Source organism: Macrobrachium rosenbergii, chromosome 34, assembly GCF_040412425.1.
Source record: "Macrobrachium rosenbergii isolate ZJJX-2024 chromosome 34, ASM4041242v1, whole genome shotgun sequence".
Lineage (NCBI taxonomy): Eukaryota > Metazoa > Arthropoda > Malacostraca > Decapoda > Palaemonidae > Macrobrachium > Macrobrachium rosenbergii.
Window position 1 is genome coordinate 6,555,953 of NC_089774.1, and position 6,199 is coordinate 6,562,151.

A 6,199-nucleotide genomic window follows, 5' to 3' on the forward strand; every position below is an offset into this window, starting at 1 on the left:
TTCCTCTGAACAAACAAGTTATTCCTTTAATGTCTGGGCAGTTATCAACGCGAAAATAAGCAAAAATAGTCAATGAACAACCTCTAAACACTCTTATCTTCATTGCAGAACGAAGGAGGATCATCACTAGTCCAGAATTCATGAAGAAGAAGAAGAAGACACAGAGTTGGTGCGGAAGAGGCAAGACTCCGGCGTAGCTGTTATCCCCAGTATGTTCAGCTGCCCCAAGTCATGCCCCTTCCCGCCTCCTCAATTGACAGCTGGATGGACACAGGGGGCTTCTGTGCAAGCTAGGTCACCCGTCCATGCAGAGGCCAAGCCCGTTTGCTTGAAGGGATGAAAGCTAAATGGTCTATGTTCACATAACTAAAGATATTTCCCGTCTAGACTCATGCCTACCTTGGGGGATACCTTATGCTTAAAGTTTTATAGATTTGTATCCCTACCCTGGCCAGGATTCGAACCCATTGGTAAGTTTGTAACACTTTTTTGTCACTGAATCCTCTATGTGAAACTTTAAGGGCACAGGTTCGAATCCTGCCCAGGGCAGATACTCTTAAAATAGCACGTGTCTATTAGTGCCATGACTAATATATATATATATATATATATATATATATATATATATATATATATATATATATATATATATATATATATATATATACCATACTTTTATGCTTATTTTATTTTAATCATTTCTGCTTGTATTAAAAATATTTCAAACTGTTTTTTTATGTAACAGAATAAAAATACCTTTACTTAAATATACAACAATATGTAAATTTTATTTACTAATACATACATTGCTGAAACAGCCAAACATTAAATATACTTTTTCATTAAATACACCTATTTTAAACGTATATAATGTATGCCATATCCTTTTTTGAACTGGCCATCAGAAACTTGTCAAATAAGAAAAAATAAATATTCACCCTAAAAACAAAATATTCCATTTTCTCATTAAGAAAATGAACCTGCCAATCTTTTATACTGTAAAAATGATTTATTAATCATTTACATATAAGATTCTAATCAATATAAAACAAGTTACGACAGAGAGAAAGAATTATCTCAAATAACTTTGGCTTAGTATTGACAGATTAATTGGTGGCCCACGAAATGGGCCAAGTGGGGGCCACCAAAAATTAAGGTGGGTGATAAGATGATGATTTTTCTTATATATAAAAAATGAAGGTTATTTGTTTGTGAAGTCTCTCATCTTTCAAGAATAGAAAGATATAAAGACGAAAATTTGAATTTGTCTATAAAAAGTTTTCAATAGAGAGTTTTATAGTTTAATTATATAGATATTGTAAGGACACAGAGTCATGCCTTATTGTCACCCATTGTCGATAGCAAGTTTCAGTAATCCTCAGTGTCAATCACTGCCCCTTGCACCAGATCTGCAAGGCATTTTAACACCCTTCCCGTCCCCAAACCATCCTGAATCTCGCCCTCCGCAACAAACAGGAAGAGTGTGAGTCAGTTACAAACGTCCCGACCCAGAAAAAGTTTGAAGAACTAAAAGAAAAAGCGAGATACGAACACCAGGAAACATCTAAAACCTCGAATCTGAATCGTGACGAGGGACGGAGTTAAAAATAAAGTTGGTGAAAAGGAAAACTCAAGCACTCTGTAGCGTACCAGATGACATAGGTCTAACGGCGCCTCTCTGAAAAAGTTTTCGAAAAAGTGCGAGAATCGGCCTCTACTTTTTTTGGGAGGTGTACAAGACTAGACGTCTTGCTGTGAGACACTTTTGGTCAGACAGATTTGTCAAGACAGCAGTCGTATCCTTGTGACAGTCACGAACAGACAGAGCCAAGGGGCTATAACTGAACTGCTGTCTTCACAGAAGCGACATTTCTATAGACCATGTTGAGGAAGAGTAAATTCTGCCCACGTCTTGAAGCCATATCACTCCTATTCCACTTTTCCCTTCAAAATCTAACTCTAATTCAATCTCCTAAGATGGCCCACCCAAAATCAGAATATTTACCCTACTCTGACGGGCATAAACAGAGCCAGAATTATGGGCTACCACTCCACGGGGTCACTCCTGAGACAAATCCTTCGAAAGTTCTAGTTTTTATCGAATATCGACAGAGAACGGACCCCAGATCGACTTATAGTATGGCGTAACGTTGCTCTCTGTGATAGCAGAGTAGTAGAAGTATTAAAGGTCTCAGACAAGATGGGGTGATAGCAACAGCCTTGGGGGAACTCGTTTTGAGAGAGAGAGAGAGAGAGAATGAACGAGCCTTTTAATTTTCCTGATTGTGTGTGTGTGTGAGAGAGAGAGAGAGAGAGAGAGAGAGAGAGAGAGAGAGAGAGAGAGATAAATTGACCCCCATTATTTTTTCCGCCAGAGTAAGTGATTATTATTATTATTATTATTATTATTATTATTATTATTATTATTATTATTGCAAATCCTTAAAAATAATAATAATAATAATAATAATAATAATAATAATAATAATAATAATAATAATAATAATAATAATTTTCCCGAAGATAAGTGACTTCCGATTTTCAGCAATTATTTCTATTAATCCCGTTATTTCTAGGATGAGGTTGCTAGCCTCATACCCATCTCTCCCCGGGCGGTCATCCACCACCAGATATTGCCTCATTCACCACTTGGTCCTACAGTGATACTAATTCAGGACTAACCCGGGATTTGAAGCCAGGCTTCTCCCTGGCAAGGTGCCGTTTGTAAGTATTGAGTTGATAACGTTATTAATTAAAGAAAATCACAAGTAAATCACAATCAGTACGATCCGTTACGCTGTAAACTCAGCTTGTTACGAAGCTGTTATTTTTACAGCATTCTTCTGCTGCAAATGATTGTGAAAACAGGCCTGCATCGACGATGTTCTTGCGCACCGTTCGTTCATGGTGCCATATTTCTGCTCACGAGCGCAATTTCATAAATATCTCGTGATTAATAACAGAAATTAAGATCATTTTAATATTAGAGATTTAATTAAAAACATAAATTCAATTTAAGTATAATTCTATAATAAGAAGTTTTAAATTTTGGCAATATTTTATAAAAAAAAAAAAAAAGTCGTAAAGACCGCTCCCGTACGTATCATGCTGTGACGTCCCTGTTTGTTTACGTCGGTACTTCCTGGTTCCTCAGCACTATTAAATGAGTTCCACGCGTTGAATAGCAATGTTTTTATATGATATAGTGCAGTGTGTTGTAGAAATAGGTGTAGTGCTTCTGTTGGAGCGTGATTTTATGGCGTATGTATAAAAGAAACTGATTAAGGGAGAATATGGTGAGTACTGGACTCATATTTATAAGGTTTCTGGTACTTAGGGTATCGATAGGTAATCAGTTCAACCATAGGGCTTATAGGCTCATTATTCGCGTACGTCAACCGCTAACAACCTAAGTGTCAAAAATTGAATATATATTCTATTAGTAGTTGAATAGATAAACAATCGTTATGGTGTAAGTAGGCTACAGTAGCCAGTTTCAAATCAGATTTATTAACATTTTTTTTGCATTCTCTTAACGTACACAGGCTTGTCAGTTTGATCATGATGCTGGTTTGGGACATGTTGTCGACATGGAAATGAATAGGTCTGTGATTGTACATACATATATATAGCCTATTATATATATATCACTTATACACGTGAATTTTTATACTTTCAAATGTTAAGCCACAAATATCACCGGTAATATTTTTACATCCAAAAATGCAAGTGTTTCCCAAGGTATAGTGAAATCCACATAAATGATACTTTGTTTTCTACATTTTGGCATTTTTATAATGTCTGAAACAAGTGTTTATATATATATATATATATATATATATATATATATATATATATATATATATATATATATATATATATCAGGCGTTCCTAGACATTTTGGAGCCCGGGGCAAAGTCACATTTTGGGGCCCTCTTATGGGGTGGGGCGAGCAGAAGCGAGCCAAAGCAGTTGGGGGGTCGGGGGAAATTTTTAGAATATGAGCAATTGTAGGATCATTTTCAAGGCACTTGTAAATGCAAATTTCAGAAATTTAGCTTATCCTATCATAGCAGCAATGGTTAAATTTCGCATTTTGGCGCCCCCTCACTTTGGGGCCGGGGGCGATTTCAAACACCCCCTCAGGAACGCCACTATATATATATATATATATATATATATATATATATATATATATATATATATATATATATATATATATATATATATATATATATATATATATATATATATATGCTATTTTGTTTGTACACACAATCCTGTAGTTGTTTGGCCCAAACAGACTACAGTCTCAACATGGGATACTGAAGAATTGCTTTTATACTGAGTTTTCTTAACAATTTGCCGTGACGTAAATAACATCCACGAAGAGGTAAGCAAAGTGTGCTGTCAATCGACTCCTTTGTTCCTGACGGGAGAAAGTGAGAGGGCGTGAGTCACACAGGAGGTGAGGAAGGAAAGATGAGAAGGTGAGCAAAAGAATGGAAGATGAGAGTGGAATTTGTAAAGGGTTTATTGAGCCAACTCTCCTCTGTGACGGTGATGTATGGATGTTGAATGTGAAAGAAAGAAACGCGACAACTTGTAATGCTGAATTGTCTGCATCGAATACATGACATAAGAAGTTCGATGGAAATGGTGAGAAATGCTTACTTAGTCAGAAGTTGTGAAAATGTTAAGTGCAGTATTTTGAGATGGTGTGGTCATGTGGAAAGAATCGAGGGCCTCAGATCAAAAGTGTATAATTTAGAAGAGTTAGTAGGAAGGAGAGAATAAAAAAACATTAGGATGGTCTAACAAGCCATTTATGTAGGTGTATAAAACGGCAGATTTTGTGGACATATTCTGCCCAAGGGTTCATCCACGATTCACCAGATAAAATGTGAATGTGACAGTGATCGTTTCCTGTGTATGTTCCGGCGCCACCCCTTGGCAGGGGGAAACCACTTACTGTAGAAAAATCACGTCTCTCACCACCACTACGCCCATATATAGTCGTGAATACAAAACAGAGCATCTGTTTGTTTACACGGGGGCGTTCTCTTCGACCGGAAATTCCTCTGAAACCTCAGCTACCACATGCACCCTAGCTGTTAAATCCTTTTGTCTCCGTTGTCAGATCAGAGTTCATAGGTCCACACCAGGTCTCTTGCTTCCTTTTCACGCCTGACCACACGTATCACACCAGATAAGGACCTATGCTGACATAAGGCCAGATTAATCTAAACCAACTAATTACCTAATTCGTTTCTTGGTAGATTTTAGAATGGCGAAAGTTGGTTTTGCCAGGGATCGAAATTGACATAAATTTTTCTTTTCTCTCTCTCCCTCTCTCTCACTAAAATGCCTTGCTTAACCTACGGAATGAGTTAGATACCTGACAGTTAGACGATTGTTGTTGTAGCCGCAACCAGGGCCACAAATATGAGGGAATGGGGCTATCAGCCTCATCCCACAAGCGCTGAACAACTAAAGGTCAATGAATTACCTGTCTCCACCCCTAACCGTAGCCACCCGGGCTGGACAGCTGAAGTTACACACAGAAAATGAGACATATGATGCACATTGTGTTTTATTATAAAATGTAATTATTTAATGGCTTGGCTTTGCTTGTTATTCATTTGTTATTCAGTTCAAAATAGATATCAATTAATAAAAGAATATTTAGAAGGTATAAAATATCAAAATTGAAACATTTATCGAAAGAAACAAATTTTAAAAATCATGGAATGCCAAAAAAATTAAAAATATAAAAAAAATCAAAATTGAAGTGTTTTGAAAAAGCTTTTTTTTTTTTTACCATAGGGGGCTAGTGTCATCAGTGCACTCATGCGGTGCACTGTAGGCATTACTTAAGGTTCTTTCCAGCGTGCCTTCGGCCCCTAGCTGCAACCCCTTTCATTCCTTTTACTGTACCTCCTTTCATATTCTCCTTCTTCCATCTTACTTTCCACCCTCAACTAACAACTGACAAACCTTTTTACTGTAAGTTTCCGTTTCAGCGCTGAATGACCTCTTGGGTCCCATAGCTTGGCCTCTGGCCAAAATTCTGTATTTAATTCAGTCAAAAGATATTTTGAAAGATAAGGGATAAAACTGAAAAAAGGTATAGACGCTTAGAAAACTTGTTAAAATATCTATACCGGGCAAAGCTAAAGTTTGGAAGCTATGGACTGCA